Source organism: Solanum pennellii, chromosome 7 (assembly GCF_001406875.1).
Source record: "Solanum pennellii chromosome 7, SPENNV200".
Lineage (NCBI taxonomy): Eukaryota > Viridiplantae > Streptophyta > Magnoliopsida > Solanales > Solanaceae > Solanum > Solanum pennellii.
Window position 1 is genome coordinate 36,808,411 of NC_028643.1, and position 23,392 is coordinate 36,831,802.

The following is a 23,392-nucleotide window of genomic DNA, read 5'->3' on the forward strand; positions in this document are numbered from 1 at the left end:
CAACCCTAGACATAGGTGCTTTTGCATTGCTAGTTTCCTAGGTAGGTTGGTTAGACAAATGTAGGTCAAAATTACTACAAGTTTGATGTGGGTTCATCGGGGATGCATAGGGTACCCTCAGTACTGTCACTATTATTCAGAACGAGACCCCGATGACGGACCGTCGTACCCACGACGGACCGTCGTAGGGTCGTTGCAAAAGCCCTAGCACCCTGTCCCAACGGACACATGTGACCGACCGTCGTACTCACGACGGTCCGTCCTGCACAACCGTTCCGGTTGTCAGAGATCCTGTTTCTAAGGGTCTCTCATTTTTTCGCAAGTGTTCCTCAACGGACACATGTAACGGACCGTCGTCTTCACGACGGTCCGTCCTATACAACCGTTCTGGTTGTCAGAGACCATGTTTCTAAGGGTCTCTCATTTTTTTCAAGTGTCCTTCAACGGACACATGTGACGGATCGTCATACCCACGACGGTCCGTCCTGCACGACCGTCATGAAGGTCAGAGACCCCTCCCCTAAGGGTATCCATATTTGTTTTCATGTGTTCTACGACGAACACCTACGACGGACCGTCGTACCTGTGACGGTCCGTCCTGCACAGACTGTCATGCTAGTCAGAGACTCTCCTTCAGGGTTCTCTATATACACAGTCCGAGTAATACACGACGGACCTCCTGACGGTCCGTCATAGTCACGACGGGTCGTCACCAGGCCCGTCGTGTTCCACTGTTTCTATAGCAACACCTACTATTTTCAATGTTTTGTTAAGTATGGTTTTGCTTGTATTGTTTGCCACTACTCGTACTAATATTAATCCTTTACAGGTACTACTATGGCACCCAAGCAAGACCGCATCTAAGCACGCGGGTGATCGAAGTCTATCGCCCCGTCTGCCCGCAAGGTCATCGGCTCTGATGATGAGTGTGACCCTGAGTACGTGCCCCAGGCACTTCCACCCCTTCCCGTGCTGCGCGTGCTCCCAGAGCCACACCCAAAAAGGTGGCGTCCGGCGTAGTCACTGCCTCCCAGTCTGATGAGGAGCGCACACTGACCGGCACACCCTCTGAGTCAGCCACAAATGAGGAAGGAGCGTCTGGATCCTTAGGAGTATCATGGTTCGAGGAAGCCTCCGGCTCTACTGAGGTTCCCGCACCCGCCACAGCTGCAGCGTCGGCCTCGTCTGATGAGGCTGACAGTTCAGACTCTACATCAGGCTCACCAGTTCAGGTCCCCACCCTAGCCACTGACCAGCCCAACCGGTGGTGTGTCGACGGGCAATTCCAAGTCTACTCCGACGCCAAGTTCCTGACTGATAAAGGATTGATGACTCGAATACTCACCTTAGAGCGGCGGTTCCTTACAGGGAGTCTCCCAACGATGCATGAGATCCACAATCTCTTCATCAGGCATCGCTTGGAGTGGACAGCACGTCCGTTGGGACGATACAGTGAAGAATTGGTCCGAGAGTTCTACGCATCTTACGTAGCGACTCTCCGATCACAGATAGATAGACGGGCTGCCCCCGCTAAACAGGCCCCACTGGAGCAGGTCCGAGTACGGGGCGTACAGGTTGACATTTCCCTGCCAGCCATCCGCCGGTTTCTATACGGCGAGAGTTTTGATGCTACTCGGACCCCCCTCACTGCCGAGTTTGACTACCGCTGGCAGATAGTTAAGGATGGCCAGTTCTTGCGCGAGCCATCACTGAGAGAGACCACCAAGAGGTGGATGGCCCTGCACCTGTCAGTAGATGGAGAGGGTGCCGATTGGGTGACTGAGCCGAAGGGGGCCATCAAGAAGGCCAAGCTCACATTCACAGCAAAGTTCTTGTGGCTGCTTGTCCGTCACTGCCTTTCCCCCACAGCTGTTGATAACATCGTTACTTCTCCAGGCAGTCATGCACGAGTGGGCATTCAAGGTCACTACTACCTACCCTTTCCCGTGCATGATCTTTGCCCTATGCAGGTCCACAGGTGTGCCCATATGGCACGTAGATCAGCTTAAGACCCCGCAGGGCACTGTTGACGTCGGCCTCATCAGAGACGAGGCCAATGAGTTTGCTCCACGCTGAGGGCCCCGTACGGAGCTGCCCCCACTTGCTGATGATCTTGCTGATACGGTAGCCCAGGCCCGCACAGCTACACAGGCGGCGTCCACTGACACTAACCCGGTCAAGTCTATCCCGGGTAGTAGCACTGCCCCAAGCTCCTCTCGCACAGCCCCTCTACCGGCACTGGTCCCGCTTGCTAGGGTCCAAAAACTAGAGGTACAAATGGCCACTCTTCTGCATCATATCCAGCCGTGGATGCAGAAGTCGATTACTGAGTCCGAAGAGCGCCTAGAGAGGAAAATGGTGCAGTTTACAGAGCGGAAGATCGCTGAGGTTAACCATCGCTTGGACGCCTTTGAGTTGAGGGTGCTAGCCCGACCAGCCCCTCCGGTGGATGTGTGGACTCTTCAGGCTGCAGTCGACAGTCTTCGTGCAGACATCGACACGATCTTAGAGGCTAGGGTGCCGGAGTCTGAGGCCCCTTCTGTCGAGCCTGCTGAGGACACAGTGTTGGCGGCCCTTTTTGCTACTTCAGAAATTCCACCACCTCCCCCTCGAGAGAGTTCCAAGAGGCGTAGGGATCGAGCACGGAAGAAGGAGCGCCGAGAGATAGAGGCTGCGAGGAGAGCCTCACTTGCTGAGTAGGAGGCGCACTAAATGAGAGCATCAGAGTTAGCGGCTGGGGCGTCTAGCTCCCGCACTGTAGAGATAGCAGGAGGCACTACTGATGATGCGGTTGTTGCTGAGGACACCACTGAGGGTGTCCAGATTGCAGAGGACGTGGGTTCCGGGGAACCGGACCCACCAGCTTGCTGATCGACGACGCTTTGCGCCACAGGTTTGCTTCACCTACCACTTTAGTATTTTAATTTTTATGCATTGGGGACAATTGCATGCTTTTTTGTTGGGGGTGGGGTAAATGGATAGTGAGTGTTAGGGTGAAGTCTGAGTAGCCCAATTCATTATCCTCTTTTGGGGTTTTCTTGCCTGTGTTCTTTTTCCCCAAAAGACTGATTACTTTTTCTGTTGAACCGGCATGTTTATATCTTTTGTACATAGTTTAATTCTTGAGCATGATGGCTAAAATAATATCCTGATAAACTGGAAAATGATGCATGACTAGGCATAGTAACTTATAATTATGTGGCTCTAAGCATGAAATAGAGTTACACCATTGCATTACCCTAAGTCTTAAATTCGAACTAGGTGTCTGATAATCTGGTATAGTGATGAGATGTCAAGTGAGTGTGAGGAAAATTTTAATAGTCCACTATTGGTACTGAGCTAAAACTTTCCTGGTTAGTCCTGCTAAAAGTAAGTTGTAATAGACAATTAGGAAAGGATCATAGTCCCTTATTCAATATAGCCCATTTCTAGCCTAAATAAAAGAAACCAAATGAAATTTATCCTTCTTTGATCCAAATAATCTGAGCTTAAAATTAGACCTTTCTTTTTCACCCCAACTGATCTTTTCTGGGAACAATGTGTTGGCCCTGGTCCCTCCTTGGACATGTGCACCTCAGCTTATGCCAAAAGCATAAGTTGAGGGTGGCTAATGCAGTAAACAACCTTCGTTATGGCCCTGACCCAACTTTGGGTATTGTGTACCTTGACTCATGGCAAAGCCATGAGTTGAGGGTGGCTATTATGAGGAATGCTCTGGAAAGTGGGGTTGAAAGAACAAAGAGAGAGAAAGAACAAAAGTAAAGTAACTCAAGAATTCGTTGAAAGGAAAGTAAAGAAAAAGAAAAATATACAAGAATTACAAACAAGAAAAGAAGAGAGTCACTTGCACAAATGAAGAAAGAAGAGAAAATAGCAAGGTGAAAGAATATGAGAAACTGGGCGAGATTAAACGATAGAAAGTGGAAGGTTTAGCCGATATGTCAAGGAGGGCAAAAAGTCACTAAAGTATACCTAAATACACCCTACCTGACCCTGAGCCTATGTTACTAGCTAAGAAAGTCCTATCGTGATCCTAAGGGTTGTATAGCAAACTTAAGGCAGTGAAAATAAGGGCAAGCTTATGGCAATAGGTATGAATGAGTGTGACTTTGTTCTGAGAGCGAGTGTTGAAAATTAATCCTTATACTCGAACTGAAATCATTGTGTGAAAAATGAGGATTTTGTTTTAAAGTGAGGACCCTAGTTGCAATACTGGAATTGTAAGCACCTCGGTGAGAAATTGAAGAGGATAGGTGTTAATGCATGGTGAGTCTGTGTCATGTTCTGATCCCACAAAATTCAAGCCTAATAGTGATAGCATGCATAGATTTGATGAGATTAATCGGGATTGATAGCCAAATGATTGCAAAGGATAAAACATGGATACTATTGTACAAAGATTGTGTAGTGAGTCATAGTGCGTCGCTTGAGGACAAACAACGAATTTAAGTTGAGGGTGTTGATATACCGTGGTTTCACGGTATAATTAATACTTTTTACTTAAGTTTAGTATGTACGAAAGTCTTTTTGTGCTTATTTTTATATAAGTTTCTCTTTATTTTTCAGGAAATCTGTCCAAAGCTGAATGCGGAGATTTTGAGCGAAAGCAATGCAGAAGAGACCACCTACGGAGCTTATGACGGTCCGTCGTGCTTGTGATGGTCCGTAGGTGGCAGCGTAGTGAAGCTGCTGAAGGAAGATGGGGAAGTCTGACCAAGTGTGGGGTTACGAAGCTTGTGACGGTCCATCGTGTCTATGACGTTCCGTCCTGCAGGTTCGTCATGAAGTTCAGAGAAGTGATCCAGTACCCAGATTCCAAGAGTTGAAGTGTTTTGGAACGAAGAACCTCGATGGACCATTGTGCCTATGACGGTCCGTCATACTTACCGTCGAGGGTGGTGAAGAGAGCAGCAGAAGAAATTGCATAAGTATGGGACGATGGATTCCATGACGGTCCGTCGTGACCACGACGATCCGTCGCGAGGTCCGTCGACCCAGCCGTGTTTTGGCAGATTTCCAGCAAACAGAGTCCTTGTTTAATTAGGTTTTTTTTTTATAAATAGTTCGAAAAACCTCGTTTTTGAGGTTAGACTCTTAGATTGTTAGACTCTTAGATTGTTTAACTCCGTATTGGTAAACATTGTATTGGGAGATTCTTGATAATCATTAGACTTTTTGTGAGATTATTGATTACTTTGAGAATTCTTGCAAGTGATTTTTGGTGATTAATCAAGCAAACTTTTGGATTTTACTCTTTCTCATTGAAGTAAGTACATGAACTCTTATTTAATATATTTGAATATTGTGTTTATGGCCATGAGTAAATAAACTCCATAACTAGGGTTGTGGGAACCATAGACAAATAATGAGATAAACCCTAACTAAACTAACAATTGTAGAATAGTGTCTTGCATGTATTAATAATTCTTTCGCCTAGAAGTCTTTTTAACGGATGGCCAACGTTAGAACTCGCCTTAATGCTACTTGCCGGACCAAGGAGGTAGATAATAGGAAAAGAATTATTAACATAGATTTAGTGTATACTATCTAATAGGCTAGTATTGATTGGTACGAGGTAATAACTTAGTCAAATATCGAATACGATGCTTAATATGAGGTAAAGATAAGGGTTAGGAAAGCAACACACGTAGCCGGACCAAGGTGCGGAGTGAGATTTTCTAGATGCCGGACCAAGGATTTAGAAATACATAACTTATCACTTTGCATGCAAGATACTAGGAAAGAATTGTTATAGTTAGAATTATCAAGTTATGAACCTGTGGGGAACACGTAAACCCTAGTTACTTTGATTAATTGATTAAAATCCAACTGTCAAAGCTGTTAAGTGTCTCTTTCAAGTTCGTTATTTATTTTCACTCATTTAGAAATAGAAACCCCCCTTTTTATGTTTTTACTTTCCAAGGAAGTCATTGACCAAACAATAGTAATAACAGGTTGAAGTTAAGTCTAGACTATTTTCCTCGTTGGAACGATCCCAACCTCACTAGTTGGGTTATTTACTTGACACGACCGCTTTACTTCTTATTTGAGAAGTAAGTTTGAGCGTATCGTCGTACCCGGACGTTTCGATTATAAACTACTCTAATACGTGTTAGAAACCTTTTCACCAAATTTAATGATTTTACGACTCTTAAAACCTTGTCAAAAAAACCAAGGCACGCTAGAACCTCTTGAACTAGTTTTTGAACGTCATTGACATTTCTTGACGTTTTGATTTTAAAACTTCCTAAATGATTTAATATATTATAATTGACTTTAAAACAATGTTACGACTCTTTGAATCTCATGCTAGACTCTAGATTAGGCTTTACACTTACGGAGTATTACATTATCCCCCCTTAGGAACATTCATGCCCGAAAGATACTAAAATTCTTTAAAGGAAAGGAATAGACTCAAGACTAGCAGCCCAACCAACAATAACACATTAAAACATGAGTTACAATTCGAATCAACATATCCACGTGACCTTTCTCACAATTCCACTCAAAACATCATTGTTTTTTATCCCATAAGAGTTCAACATTTATTACATGCTTATTCACTATGCTAAAGATTTCCTCAACACATATTAAAATGCTCAATACAACTTATGAAGGCACAATATACCAAAATACACCACATAAGTTCAAATCAAGTAAATGAGCTTTTTTTTTAAAAAAAAACATTCATTTCAATAGGCATCAATCACTGTAACTCACTGCATCAAAGCATAAAATTCATTATTGTACCAAAAATTAAGGCAACTTCTAATAAACTCATTATTTTCACTATAAATAGGAACAACTAACCTTAGTTTTCAAATAGATGAGGGTAACGGGACTTCATGTCAGCCTCGTCCTCCCATGTTGCACCCTCAACTAGGTGTTTCTTCCATAACACCTTTATCGAAGCCACCTCCTTGCTCCTTAACTTCTTTACTTGTCTATCAAGGAATTCAACTGGAACCTCCTCATAGGAGAGGTTCTCTTGCACACATAAACCCTCAATAGGAAGAATGAACGCGGAATAACTGATACACTTATTAAGAATGGAGACATGGAACACCGGATGAACCGAAGCCAATTAACTAGGAACTTCAACTCGTATGCAACCTTGCAAACCCTTTGAAAAATTTCATAGGACCAACATAACGAGGACTCAATTTCCCTTTTTCACCGAATCTCACCACCCCTTTAATAGGTGAAATTTTTAGGTACACCTTTTCCCCTTCTTCAAACTCTAAGTCCCTTCTCCTATCGTCGGCATAAGACTTTTGCCGACTATAGGCTATTTTCAATCGCTTCCTTATCATATGAACCTTCTCCAAAGTCTTAAAAATTAATTCGGGACCCAAGAGTGAAGAATCACCGACTTCAAATCATCCAATTGGAGACCTACATCTCCTTACATACAAGGCCTTTAAAGGATCCATATATATAGTTGAATGGTAACTATTGTTATAAAAAAACTCAACGAAAGGAAAGTGTTTATACCAATTCCCCATAAGTCAATAATACAAGCTCTAATCATATACTCAAGAGTTAGAATAATACGTTCCTCTTGACCATATGTTTGGGGATGAAAAGCGGTGCTTAACTTTAACTTGGTACCGAACCCTTTTTGAAAATGACCTCCGAAACCTAGATGTGAATTGTGCACGCCTATCTGATACACACAATCTCATCTATGAAGATCCTTGCATAATCCTCTGCTAAGTATGTGGACTTGACGGGAATAAAATGAGAGGATTTGGTAAACCTATTGACAACCACCCATTTAGAATCATGTTGCTTTTGTTTCCAAGGCAACCCTACCACGAAATTCATATTTATTTATTCCCATTTCCAAGTTGGAACTTGTATTTCATGGAGTAAACTACCCGAATTTTGGTGTTCGACTTTCACTTGTTGGCAATTTGGACATTTTGCAACAAATTCTTCTATGTCCCCTTTCAAGCCTTCCCACCAAAACACTTCTCTAAGGTCATGATACATCTTTGTATAACCCTGATGAATACAATAACGGGACCCATGAGATTCCTCAAGAATCCATTTTCTCACGTCATCAACCTTGGGCACACACAACCTCCCTTGATTCCTTAAGACACCAACCCCCCCCCCACCCACTCTGAGGACAATGATCCATTAAGTTTACTAAGAACAGATCTCTTCAAATCCATCAATGATTGATCAAGGTGTTTCTTAGACTTCACCTCAACAACCAAAAATGATTCGTAGTTACGATGGACCATAAAACTACCATTTTGAGAATCTTCTAATCTAAAACCTAATCTAGCTAACCTATGACCATCTTTCACTAGGTTTTTCTTGATTTCTTCTACAGGAGACACACTACCCATGGTCATACGACTTAGAGCATCCGCAATCACATTGGCCTTGCCAGGGTGGTAGAGAACACTCATGTCATAATCTTTCAATAATTTCAACCACCTTATTTGTCGCAGATTCAACTCCTTTTGGGTTAACACATATTGAAGACTCTTGTGGTCTGTATACACATAAACATGGACGCCATACAAATAATGTCTCCATATTTTTAAGAAAAAAACCATGGCCGCTAACTCACAATCATGAGTTGGATAATTCTTCTCATGCACCTTAAGTTGTCTAGAAGCATAAGCTACTACTTTCTCAAGTTGCAAAAGTGTATACCCTAAGTCCACTCGGTATGCATCACAATATACAATGAATTCCTTGGTAAAAGTCAACACCGGAGTGGAGGTAAGTCTCTCTTTTAATATTCATAAGCTTCTTTAACATGCCTCCGACCACTCAAATTTTACACTATTTTGGGTCAAAGTAGTCAAAAGAGATGCAATGGACATAAACCATCCACAAACCTCTTATCGTATCCCGCTAGTCCCAAAAAGCTTCTAATGTTGGTTGGAGTCAATGATCTACGCCAATTTTTTACCTCCTCAGTTTTTCTTGGATCTACCTCAACCCCCCTCATTAGAGATAATATGACTAAGTAACGCCACCGACCTCAACCAAAACTCAAATTTTCCATACTTGGTAAATATTTGATTCTCCTTAAGAACCCTTAAATGGTCGATGTGTTCACCCTCCTTTTTTGAATATATCAAGATGTCGTCAATGAAGACAATGACAAATGAATCTAGGTTTCTTCGAAACACCCTATTCATGAGATCCATGAACACCACCGATGCTTTCGTGAGACCAAAGGACTAGTTTAGAATGTTGTTTTTGGTATGTCTTCACCTCTCACCCTAAGTTGGTGATACCCCGATCTCAAGTCAATCTTAGAAAAATATCTTTCCCCTTAGAGTTGATCAATCAAGTCATCAATCCGAGGGAGAGTATACTTGTTCTTAATAGTGACTTTATTGAGTTGGTGATAATCAATGCACATTCTAAGGGACCCATCCTTCTTCTTCACAAACAAGATTTGAGCACCCCATGGAGAAATACTAGGTTTAATGAAGCCTTTGTATAATAAGTCCTTGGGTTGATCCTTCAACTCTTTTAATTCGGCCGAGGTCATCTAATAAGGAGGAATTTAAATGGGATTGGTATCCGGTAGTAAGTCAATACATAAATCAATTTCTCGTTCGAGGGGGATTCCGGAAAGATCATTAGGAAAGACCTCAGCAATTCCATCACTACGGGGACTAACCCAATGGGAGAATTTTCGTAGTCGAAATCTGTGACTCTTACAATACGATATAAGCACCCCTTTGAAATCATTTTACAAGCCTAAAGACAAGAGATAATATGACCTCTAGGAATAGAATTCCCCCCCGTCCACTCTAAAACGGGTTCATTTGGAAAATTGAACTTGACAATTCTTGTTCTACAATCAATGGAACCAAAACAATCATACAACCAATCCCTCCCCAAGATGATATCAAAATTGACCATAATCCAGTTCTACTAACTCAAAATGAGTAACTCTATTTGGCAACATTATAGGACAATTTCTATATAACCTCTTCGCAACCACCGACTCACCTACCGGAGTAGTTACCATAAATGATTTATATAGGATATCGGTCAAAATATCAAACTTCCTAGCTATCAAGGGAGTAACAAAAGATAATATATCACCCGGATCAAATAAAGAATAGAAATCAATAGAGAAGACTTGTAACATATCGGTCACCACATTGGAGAACGCTCTTGTTCACCCCTAGAACGAAGTGCATAAAAATGATTCTTTTATGGAGCATCCACATTCGATCCAATAATTTGAGCGTTCCCGCTTCCTTTGTCTTTCCCCTTTATATTAGGTAAATCATTGAACTTGTGGCCACTCTTGCCACCCCCAAAGCAATTGTCGGTCACAACTAAAAAATCACCATAATTCTTCTTTCCACACATTCTACAAGTTGTCTTCTTGCTTGGTGAACCAGCACCACTTCCCTTTAAGACTTAGGGTTAGACACCCTATCATCACGAGCCTTGGGAAATTTAGAAGGAACTTGATTAGAAAAACTCTTTTTAAACTTTTGTTTGTCTTTGATGTCAAGCCTACCCTTAGAGGAACCACCTTCATAAGACTTGGCCTTTTTGTTCTCCCTAATCTTTCTCCTTAACCTAGTTTCTTCCGCTTATTGAGAACGAATCATGAGACGAGAGATATTCATATTATTATGAAGCATAGACAAACTACATTCTTCAATTAAGTAATAAGACACCCCGTAAGGAAATGGTTCATATCATGCCTTTAGTTTGAAACCAAGGATGGAGCATACTTGGACAACTTAGTAAACATCAAAGAGTAGTCAATTACACTCATACCTCCTTGACGAAGGTTGATGAATTTTTCCACCTTATCTTCCCTCATCTCTCTAGGAAAGAACCTATGAAGGAATACCCTCTTGAATATCTCCAAAGTCACCGGAGCACCCCTTAGTTCCCTATTATCCCTACATTGCACATACCAAGTTTGGGCCACATCCTTGAATTGATGGGTCGCCAACTCGGCCTTTTCAATTGAGGTCACACCCATAGTATAGAGAATCGTATAGACCTCTTCAAGTAAATCTTAAGGTTTCTCATCCGACCTCGATCCAAAAAACATAGGTGGGTTCATTCTAGTAGAGTCTCTCGAACGAGAGGCGATAGTGTTGGTATGTTGAGGCACTCAAGGTCCGACCTCCCTATTCATTTGAGATGTCGTGGATTGGACTTGAGAAGTGACGACATTAGCTTTAGAGGTCATGGCTTGGGTTAAAGTTAGAAAATACGCCCTTATCTCTCCATCCGTCATCGATAAAGGAAAAACCGAAACATGATCACCCATAAAAACTTTTTAAGTGAAGCCACTTGGTTGTCTTGAGCTCCTACATTAGCCATTTATTCGTCATCCCTTCTAGCATCTTCTCTTTGAGTATTCATACCTATAACTATGATACAATATTTAGGTGAAAGCATATAATAATAATCTAGAGGCACGACATACAAATACAAGAAGATGAGAGTTTCTAAGCATCACATAGTCTCTCAATCATAAGTGTGGCACGATTCACAATTGTAAACAAGAATATACATAGAGATAGTTCTGTGAGATATAATTTCTAGGGATATTCAACCTTATGCTCTCATAGAAAGTTTGTCGTGTAACATTCCGGAAAATCATATGTCTAGTGAAGAGCCAGTAAGTCCGTTAGAATACTTATTGGGGATACATAGACATTCCAATGCACAATATTGATAAATATTGGGCATAGTATAGAAAAATGGCTAAGGGGTATTAGCCAATTTCTATATATACCCAAATAAGAAAAATAGAGTCCAAGCCTGGTCAAAAATGTAACTGCAAAGAAGACCCTAAACTAAGATTCGTTTTCCTTTAACTCACAAAAAGGTATGAGGCATCCAAGTGTCAAGCCTAGATACCATGTCACATGATCAATTAAAATGATCATGTAGAGTAAGCAGGGCCCAAGGACATAGCGAGGATCCTTGGGACAATTAGTAAACATTCCAAAGGAACCATAAATAATAGTTAGTTAGGAAATTACAACCAACCCATGTGCAAGACATGTGAATAAGCACCAAAGGAGGGGACCACCGTAACTGAATTCGGTTAGGTTAGGTAAGGGGACAAAAACGTGCATAAGGGACCACTCCATGTGGGGCCTAACTTCCTAACCAATTTTAGACTCTAACCTACTTCCCCAAATAGCTAAATAACCTAGGACTAAATGAATTGGACCCGTTAGTGCACCCGACAACCTAGGACCGAAACCGGTTGACACTAACCTAGTACTAGTTAAAGAGACAACCTAGTACCTAACCTAGGATGACCCAAAAGTTTAGTTATGGTCCTAAACACTTAGGGGTACTTTATTAATTCCCCTAGGTTACATAATTAATTTATTTATCAAATTAATTATTAATTTAAAAGGTCTAAAAAAACTACAAAGGAAATTCTGAGAATTTTGTTAAGACAAAAAAGGGATAACTTAGTACCTAACCTAGGATGGTCCAAAGAGTAATTTAAGGTCCTAACAACTTAGGGATACTTTAGTAAGTACCCTAGGCTACTTATTAATTAATTTAGCAACTTAATTGATTAATGTAAAGGGTCAGAACCTAAATCACAAAGAAGTTTCAACATTTCAGTTGAGACAAGAAAAAGACAACCTAGTAGTTAACCTAGGATGGTCCAAAGGATTAGTTATGGTTATATAAACTTAAGGGTACTTTATTAATTACCTTAGGTTACTTAATTAATTTAATTATCCATTTAATTAATTAAGTTAAAGGGGTCAAACCTAAATTCTTATGCTAACCTATTATAACGCAAGAAACATCCTAGTACTTAACCTAGGATGGTCCTAAAGGGTTGATTATGGTTCCAATGACTTAGGGGTTCTTTAGTACTTACACTAGGTTCCTAAATTAATGAAATTAAGGATTTAATTAATTAATGTATAATCAAAATGTTGACCTAAACCATAGTCAACACCATAATTTCAGATTTTAGGTCAAGTCAACAATCTCTTATGTTTAGTCAATTTAGGAGGGTTTTTTAGTAATTAGTTAATTAATTTATTTAATTATCTTACTAAACCCTAAGTTGAATAAATCACGGTCAGTTCCTAAACCTAAAAACCACGTTCAAACTCAAACAAATACATGACTAAAACAAGAAAACAAGCGTGAGAAAAACAGCGAACAAAATGCAAGAAAAAAAATAGAACATGTCTTACACGATTTTCAAGGTTTCTTCAAGGTTCGTTCAAGGTGGTATTCGTACATTAAGTTCTACTTAAGGTATGGATTTCTCTCCTGGACCTATTTCTCAAAGAGATATTTCTTTCGAATTATTCAAAGATCTTGAAAGCTAGGGTTGTTTCCCGTCATTCTTGTCGGACTCCTTTCCCTAGTATCCTTGTTACAATTTCAATGTTGAATAGGTTAGAAATCATGTTGGTTGTATGTGGTGCTGGCTGATCTTAATGTGTAGGTGATTAAATAATGATTGAATGAATCTATTAATTGGACTCTTTTGATGCTAAGTGTTATTATGTGAATTCAAAGAATGATACTATGTTAAAGATATGTCCGAAAATTTTATGTATGAAGATGTTACGGTCTGTTGTGCATACTTGATGTTAATATGAAGCTATAAAGATGATATATTCATCAAATTCTAATATGATGCTGTCCAAGATGTTCAAAAAACCGTTATGCCTAAACTTATGTTATAAGGTTAGCTAAAAAGGATCTCCGTGAAATCATAATTTGAGTGAATGTTTACCTTATGTCAATAAAATGTCTAACAAAAACATTGTTCAAAATTTAAATGGGAATTGGCTATAATGTTATGTCTAAATAAGTAAAAGATTTGCCAATGTATAATGTATAAAAACCTAAGCATGTTGCACATGAAAATTGGCTTATGCCAACAAATATGGTTATGAAATATATGCCCAATTGTTTATGCCAATACTAATCATATGCCAATAAAATGGCTAACAATACATTGTCTAAAAGTGATGTATGTAAATGACAATAATATTGTGTTAAATAATTAAAATATTGTCTAATGGTTCATACATATTAAATTTAAATATGAACATACGTAGAATTCGCACATGCCATCAAAAATGGTTATGTAGTTTAATATTCAAAAGTTGAGGCAAATACTAATCATATGCCAATCTTGTGTAGTAAGAGTATCAAATGATAATATAAGCACTTCGAAACTAATTCACTGTACCCATAATCAAGGGAATGCCACTCATTGGAACAACTCCCAACATGCTCTAAAAGAATGACATATGAACTTATGAAACTCATTGAATGAAGTGTTCATCGTCCATAAACGATGATATGAATCTACTACACGAAAGTAAGTAAATAATGTTAGTTATAACATAATTAAAGGGGTCTAAAGTAAGTGACTAGAATGGGGTGTTAAAGGAAGTGAGATAACTCTCACTTACACCTAAGCTACTATGTTAAAAGAATACTCACGTATGAAGGTGTTAGAAGGTGTGAGCCAGTCTCATTAACAACAAAGGATGATATGTAAGGAAAATTAACATTTAATCAATGTAAAGTAAGGATGACTGTCATCAATAGAGAAAGTAAATCTCAACCTAGAAGCAAGCCTTCATAATGCTTGAGTCAACACTAGAAGATAAAGAAGAAAGGAACATTCACGTAAAAGGGATGAGTAATTATGAAAAGCAAATGTTCTAATGCTAATGAATGTGGTGACAATATGATAAGAGGCTAATGTTAAAGATGAGAGCAATCTCAAATGAGCCTAAGTAAATGTTACCAAAACGTACTCACCTATGAGAGTGTAAAGCTAATGAAGAGACCAGACTCAATATACACTCTAATGAAAATATTAAGACTGATGTATACTTAATACTAATGATTGGATGTGAACTCATCTATTTAGCTATGATGTCCTCATACTAGAAGCCAGCTTCCATGACATATGAGTTGAGTGAAATGAAACTTTATATTGAGCACCGATAGTCTAGATATGAGCGGTGATGCCTTCTTTCGAGAAGGGCGGAGGTTCACGTAACTTTCATGAGATGAGACTGTCCGGCATGCCGGGAATGGTTCTGCTTATATCTCCTAGTCTTTGAACATATACTGCAAATATAGGGATCTGGCAGGGTTCAATTCTTATGTATGCTAGCATGTTTTGGGTCACTTTGGCCGGTGATTCCACCTCTTTTTCAGTGTGGGGGTAGACACTGGATTTCATTATGCTCACATGATATATGTCGGTTAACGTTTGAGTTCCTCAATGTATGGAAAAAATGAATCAACGATACCAAAGGTGTTTGTGCAAGACAATCAGGAGGTGAAATTAGATCAAGTAATGACATTAGGTCATTCTTAGTCATTGCACCTCATGATCCCGATGAGAGTCTTAAACTTCATCCTAGGTATATCTAATGTTTACATCAGCCTACGAATGAATGAAATGAATAATGTGAAGTCTGGATGAACGAATGAAGCAGACTCTTTGTTTGCTAAAAAAGGCCCTCAGGTTGATGTCCCATATGTTGGGCCCTCAATTGAGATGTCTTATGCTACATGAAAGATTCCAAAGTCTCATGTATATGAAATTTATAATATATAAAACATGAAAGTACTGAAATAAATTGCATGATCAATAGAGAATTGCTTTCTAATTTAATGAATGTATAGTGTAAAGAATGACTCACTATAAGGTAGGGAAACCATTTCTTAGTACATCATTCATTATGAGTATGGGAATACAGTGAATCATTTCACTTGTAAGTAAAACATAGTACCAAAGGAGTTATTGAACTACACAACAACAAGAAGAAAAAGACTGAAAAATAATCTTAGTGTACAAAGTGGAGCTCTCGGCCTAAGAGGATCAAAATCTCAAATCTTCGCCCGAGTTGTTCTAAAATTATGTTGATGGTACTAATATATTTTAATCATATAGAAAATGATTTGTGTGCTTTTAATGCATTAAAATACATCATATTCATACCACAATTCACAACCAATGAATTAAGAAAGTCTAGTTACTAGACTTTCCATAAATTGCATGTCGTTTAGGAAGAGATTTCATTGATCATGCATAGCTTTATGTGTATGTGTGCATACAACCATACTTAGTACAAGTGGTGTACTAACCCCCTACTATTTACTATTTTTATAGGTGCAGGTCAGAGGACAGGTTGACGACACTTGCAGCGGTTTGTACTTCAGCGTTTCTCTAAACCATTTGTTAGGTCTTCATGATTTTGAGGATGCTACACATTTAGTATAGTAGGGGGTTATTACACCACTAGTATAGCCTTAGTTTTAGACATATCTTGTGGATGTTGTCCCTAGCATTTCTTTCGCACCTTCATTTCGAAGCTTTGTGATAAGGTCATGTTTGGCAAACTATTTATGATATATTCATCTTCAGTTTCGAATTGATTCTTTATGTTAGATGTTTGTTCTCTTATGTTGAGATTAGTATATGATGTATCTAGTTAATAATTATATGAAGTTTATGTATACTTCATACATAACAAAAGTAATAAATTTTCCACAAATTTAACTAGATGAATGTGATGCATGCAAGATGAGGCTTGTCTGCGACCTCTAAGAGGTCTACGACGCCGGTTGCGACCCGGATTCCACCATCCGGGTCGTGACAAACTTGGTATCAGAGCATGAGGTTAAATTACCTAGGATGTAAATCTCAACAAAAAAACCGTTACGTAGTTTCTAGCTTACGGTTGTGAAGCGCGCCACAATCATGACTTAGAGACTACGCGATGATAGGAATTTCTCCCTTTTTCTACTCTTTATCGTTCTATCTAGAGCTTTGACACTTTTTATCAATATAAGTATCTAACTTCTTTATTGTGTGAATGCATAGAAGAATACACTAAATAATTAGGATGTTCAAGTGGTCTAAGGCGTCAGGCTCAAGATCTGGCCTTCCCAGGAAGGGGCCATAATGAAAATGCCCAACGTGGACGAAAGACGTGTGGTTAGCGTGGTTGTTCGCATGAAGGTTAATGCATGGTAATGTCTAAAAGTCTGCTATAAGTATTTATGAGGAGGATAAGGATAAGTTGGCTACATACCAACTCAAGAATATGGCTTAGACATGGATTTTCTTCATTAGTATTATGCTATAATAGACTATATAAACAAGGTAGTAAGGCTTCAGTTTCCAAATAAGTTGGGTTAAAATGAGAAGGGCGTGGTTCAAATCCAATAGGTCAAGGTAGATGCCCAGTCTCATCCAAATATTGTAGCAAACCCCCCCCCCCCAAAAGAAACTGGTTCTATGCATTAAAAGGAAGAGAGGAACAAGAGAATTATGCGGATGTGGATAATGGTAACTTGCTTGTCTTATCCTTTCATGTTTATGCATTATTAGATCCATGATCTACCTTGTCTATAGTTACTCCTTTGTTGGCTAATCAATTTGACTTACTTCCTAAGGTCTTACATGAACCATTTCTAGTTAGTACTCCCATAGGAGATAGTGTTATGGCCGAAAGGGTATGTATAGAAGTTGATGGCATAGCGGCAAGTCCCTTTGAAATTAAGTTAGGTGTCATTAGGTTCAAATCTTAAGGCCAACCAGATGTAATTTAAGAGGTTAGATATACTCTTCCTAATTTTGGTTATCTTTAAGAAACTCTAAGTTTAAGTGCTTTAGTGGATTCGTTGTGGTAAGTCCCTAATCGTATGCCTTATAATAGAACCATGTGAGTTAACACGAAGTTATGTTATATTTTATGTTGTTGTTTTATTGTAGCATAGGCATGTTTTTTGTGTTGCATGATTTGTGATGTGCATTAAGTTAAGTGTGGTTGAGAAGGAAGTTCCTCGATCTTAAATATGAAGTTTCAGAAAAGCTTAAATGATATGCATCATCAAAATATGTGTGAATCAGATATTCGCAAAGGAAAAAAGTTTAAGTGTGATAAAGTAACTTTCGAAAATCACCCTCTTTGTTTAAATGATGTGTAAGTGTCATTCGGGGATGAATGTTCCTCAGTGGGGGATATTGTAGCATTCCAAAAAATCATATGTCTAGTGAAGATCCCATAAGTCCGTTAGAATACGCATTGGGGATACATAGGCATTCCAATGCCCAATATCGAGAAATATTGGGCATAGTATAGAAAAATGGCTAAGGGGTGTTAGCCAATTTCTATATATACCCAAATAAGAAAAATATAGACCAAGCTTGTTTAGAAATGTACCTGCAAAGAAGACCCTAAACTAAAATGCTTTTTCCTTTAACTCACAAATGTATGAGGTATCCAAGTGTCAAGCCTAGATACCATGTCACATGATCAATCAAAATGATCATGAAGAGTAAGATTGCCCAAGGACATAGCGATGATCCTTCGAACAATAGGTAAACATTCTAAAAGGAACAATAAATAATAGTTAGTTAGGAAATTAGAACCAACCCATGTGCACGCACATGTGCAAGAGATGTGAAAAAGCATCAAAGGAGGGGACCACCCTAACCGAATTCGGTTAGGGTAGTTTAGGGGACAAAAACGTGCATAAGGGACCACTCCATGTGGGGCCTAACTTCCTAACTAATTTTAGACTCTAACCTACTTCCCAAAATTTCTAAATAACCTCGGACTAAATGAATTGGACCCATTAGTGCACCCGATAACCTAGTACCAAACCCAGGTTGACACTAACCTAGTACTACTCAAAGAGACAACCTAGTACCTAACCTAGGTTGGTCCAAAAGGATAGTTACGGTCCTAACAACTTAGGGTCACTTTAGTAATTCCCCTGGGTTACCTAATTAATTTATTTAGCTAATTAATTAATTTAAAGTGGATAAATCAAAATTTCAAAGGAAATTTTCGATTTTGGTTAAGAAAACAAAGGGACAACCTAGTTCCTAACCTAGGATGGTCCAAAGAGTAAGTTAAGGTCCTAAAAAATTAGGTATACTTTAGTAAGTACCCTAGGCTACTTAATTAATTAATTCATCAGCTTAATTAATTAATTTAAAGGGTCAAAACAAAAATCACAAAGAAGTTTGAAGATTTCGGTTGAGAGAAGAAGAAGACAACCTAGTATATAACCTAGGATGGTCCAAAGGATTAGTTATGGTTATAACTACTTAAGGGTATAGTAATTACCCTAGGTTACTTAATTAACTGAATTATCCATTTAATTAATTAAATTAAAGGGGTCAAACCGAAATTCTTATGCTAACCTATTATAATACAAGAAACATCCTAGTACTTAACCTAGGATGGTCCTAAAGGGTTGATTATGGTTCAAATAACTTAGGGGTTCTTTAGTACTTAACCTAGGTCCCTAAATGAATTAAATTAAGGATTTAATTAATTAATATAAAGTCAAAATGTTGACCTTAACCATAGTCAACACCATAATTTTAGATTTTAGGTCAAGTCACCATTCTCCTAGTTTAGTCAACTTAGGAGGTTTTTTTTAGTAATTAGTTAATTAATTTATTTAATTAACTTATTAGACCCTAAGTTGAATAATTTAAGGGTAAGTTTCTAACCCTAAAAACCACGTTCAAACTCAAACAAATACACGACTAAAACAAGAAAACAAGCGTGAGAAAAACAGTGACCAAAACACAAGAAAAAAAATAGAAAATTTCTTAGAAATTTTCAAGGTTTCTTCAATGTTCGTTCAAGGTGGTCTTCATAGATTAAGTTCTACTTAAGGTATGGGTTTCTCTCCTGTACTTCTTTCTCCAAGAGAACTTTCTTTCGAATGATTCAATGATCTTGAAACCTAGGGCTGTTTCCCGTCATTCTTGTCGAACTCCTTTCCCTAGTATCCTTATTACGATTTCAATGTTGAATAGGCTAGAAATCATGTTTTTGGTATGTGGTGCTTGTTGATCTTAACGTTTATTTGATTAAGTGATGATTGAATGAATCTATTAATTTGACTGGTTTGATGCTAAGTGTTATTATGTGAATTAGAAGAATATACTATGTTAAAGATATGTCCGAAAATGTTATGTATGAAGATGTTACGATCTGGTGTGTATACTTGATGTTAATATGACGTTATAAAGATGATATATTCATAAAATACTAATATGATGCTGTCAAAGATATTTAAAAAAATGTTATGCCTATAGGTATGTTATAAGGTTAGCAAAAAAGGATCTCCGTGAAATCATAATTTGAGTGAATGTTTGCCTTATGTCAATAAAATGTCTATAAAAAACATTGTTCAAAATTTAAATGGGAATTGGCTATAATGTTATCTCTAAATATGTAAAATATTGGCTAATGTATAATGTATAAAAACTTAAGCATGTTGCACATGAAAATTGGCTTATGCCAACAAATATGGTTATGAAATATATGCCCAATTGTTTATGCCAATAATAATCGTATGCCAATAAAATGGATAACAATACATTGTCTAAAAGTGATGTATATAAATGACTATAATATTATGTAAAATAATTTAAAGATTGGCTAATGGTTCATACATATTAAATTTAAATATGAACATACTTGCACATTCCAACAAAAATGGTTATGTATTTTAATATACAAAGGTTGAGGTCAATACTAATCATATGCCAATCTTGTGTAGTTAGAGTATCAAATGATAATTTAAGCACTTCTAAACTAATTCCATGAACCCATAATCAAGGGAATGCCACTCATTGGGAAAACTCCAAACATGCTCTAAAAGAATGACATATTAACTTATGAAACTCATTGAATGAAGTGTTCATCGTCCATACAGGATGATATAAATCTAATACACTAAAGTAAGTAAGTAACGTGAGTTATAAAATAATTAAAGGGGTCTAAAGTAAGTAAGTGACCAGAATGGGGTGTTAAAGGAAGTGAAATAAGTCTCACTTACACATAAGCTACTATAATAAAAGAATACTCACATATGAAGGTGTTAGAATGTGTGAGCCAGTCTCATTAACAACAAAGGATGATATGTAAGGAAAATTCACATTTCATCAATGAAAAGTAAAGATGACTGTCATCAATAGAGTAAGTAAATCTCAACCTAGAAGCAAGCCTCCATAATGCTTGACTCAATACTAGAAGATAAAGAAGAAATGAACAATCACGTAAAAGGGATGAGTAATTATGAAAAGCAAATGTGCTAATGCTAATTAATGTGGTAACAATATGATAAGAGGATAATGTGAAAGATGAGATCAATCTCAAATGAGCTTAAGCAAAAGTTACCAAAACGTACTCACCTATGAGAGTGTAAAGCTAATGAAGATACCAGTCTCTATTTAAACTCTAATGAAAGTATTGAGACTGATGTATACTTAATACTAATGATGGGATGAGAAATAATCTATTGAGCTATGATGTCCTCATACTATAATCTAACTTCCATGGCGTATGAGTTGAATGAAATGAAACTTTATACTGAGCACCGATAGGCTAGCTATGAGCGGTGATGCCTTCTTTCGGGAAGGGCAGAGGTTCACGTAACTCTCATGTGATGAGGATGAGACTGTTCGGCATTACGGGTATGGGTCTCCTTATATATCCTAGTCTTCGAACCTATATTGCCAATATAGGGATTTGGCGGGGTTCAATCCCCATGTACGCTAGCATGTTTTGGGTGACTTTGGACGGTGATTCCACCTCTTTTCAGTGTGGGGTAGACACTAGATTTCATGATGCTCACATGATATATGTCGGTTAAGGTTGGAGTTCCTTAATGTATGAAAGATAAGAAATGAATGATACCAAAGGTGTTTGTAAAAGACAATCAAAAGGTGAAATTAGATCAAGTAATGACATTAGGTCATTCTTGGTCAATGCAATTCATGATCCCAATGAGATTCTTAAACTTCATCCTAGGTAAATCTAGTGTTTACATCAGCCTACGAATGAATGAAATGAATAATGTGAAGTACGAATGATCGAATGAAGCAGATTCTGTGTTTGCTAAAGAAGGCCCTCGGGTTGAGGTCCTATATGTTGGACCCTCACTTGAGATGTCATATGCTACATAAACGAATCCAAAGTCTCATGTATATGAAATTTATAATATATAAAACATGAAAGCAATGAAATCAATGGCTTGATCAATAGAGAATTGCTAACGAAAGGTAATGAATATATAGTGTAAGAATGACTCAATATAAGGTAGGGAAATCACTCCTTAGTCCTTGGATTACATAAATAGATTCATTATGGGTATGGGACTACAATGAATAATTGCACTTGTAAGTAAAACATAGTACCAAAGGATTTATTGAACTACACAACAACAAGAAGAAAAAGACTGAAAAATAATCTAACTGTACATAGAGAATCTCTCTGCCTAAGTGGATCAAAATCTCAAATCTTCGCCCGAGTTGTTCTAAAATTATGTTTATAATAATAATATAATGTAATCATATAGAAAATGAGTTTTGTTCTTTGAATGCATTAAAATACATCATATTCATACCACAATTCACAACCAATGAATTAAGAAAGTCTAACGACTAGACTTTCCATAAATAGCATGTCGTTTAGGAACAACTTTCATTGATGATGCATAACTTTATGTGAATGTGTGCATACACCCATACTTAGTACAAGTGGTTTACTAACCCCCTACTATTTACTATTTTTATAGGTGCAGGTCACAGGACAGGTTGACGACACTTGCAGTGGTTTGGACTTCAGCGTTTCTCCAAACCATTTGGTAGGTCCTCATGATTTCGAGGATGCTACACATTTATTATAGCCTTAGTTTTAGACATAGCTAGTGGATGTTGTCCCTAGCATTTCTTTTGCACCTTCATTTCGAAGCTTTGTAATAAGGCCATGTTTTCCAAACTATTTATCATATATTTATCTTCAGTTTCAAATTGATTATTTATGTTTGATGATTGTTCTCCTATGTTGACCTTATTATATGATGTGTCTAGTTAATAATTATATGAAGTCTATGTATACTTCATACATATAAAAAGTTTTAAATTTTTCACAAATTTAACTAGATGAATGTGATGGATGCAAGATGAGGCTTGTCTGCGACCTCTGAGAGGTCAACGACGACGGTTGCAACAATGATTTCAGAATCCGGGTCGTGACATGTCACATATGGGAACTACCCCAGACGCAACCGGCGTCGTCGTCCTCGAAGAGGATTAAGACTAGCCTCATAGCATTCATCATGACATTCATATGTTAAAAACACAGAAAATTCAAAACTTTTCATCTATACTACTTAATGAGTTTTACTTAGACCTCTCGCTTACACATAATATATTTATATAGAGTAAACATAGACCCTTCGTATATGAAAAATACATAGTCTTCTACTTTTATGGCACGTAAATATATAAGATACAATATAGTCTCAAAACGAATGTCTAATATTAAACCATTTAACCAAGAATATAACAATTTTGCATAGA